This window comes from Oryx dammah, unplaced genomic scaffold (assembly GCF_014754425.2).
Source record: "Oryx dammah isolate SB20612 unplaced genomic scaffold, SCBI_Odam_1.1 HiC_scaffold_1788, whole genome shotgun sequence".
NCBI lineage: Eukaryota > Metazoa > Chordata > Mammalia > Artiodactyla > Bovidae > Oryx > Oryx dammah.
In genome coordinates, this window is record NW_024071895.1 from 1 (window position 1) to 344 (window position 344).

Here is a 344-nt window from a genome sequence, read left to right on the forward strand (position 1 = left end):
GGTTCCAAATAGGAAAAGGAGTACGTCAAGGCTGTATATTGTCACCCGGCTTATTGGACTTCTATGCAGAGTACATCATGAGAAACGCTGGGCTGGAGGAAGCACAAGCTAGAATCAAGATTGCCGGGAGAAATATCAATAACCTCAGATATGCAGATGACACCACCCTTATGGCAGAAAGTGAAGAGGAACTAAAAAGCCTCTTGAGGAAAGTGAAAGAGGAGAGTGAAAAAGTTGGCTTAAAACTCAACATTCAGAAAACGAAGATCATAGCATCTGGTCTCATCACTTCATGGAAAATAGATGGGGAAACAGTGGAAACAGTGTCAGACTTTATTTTTGGG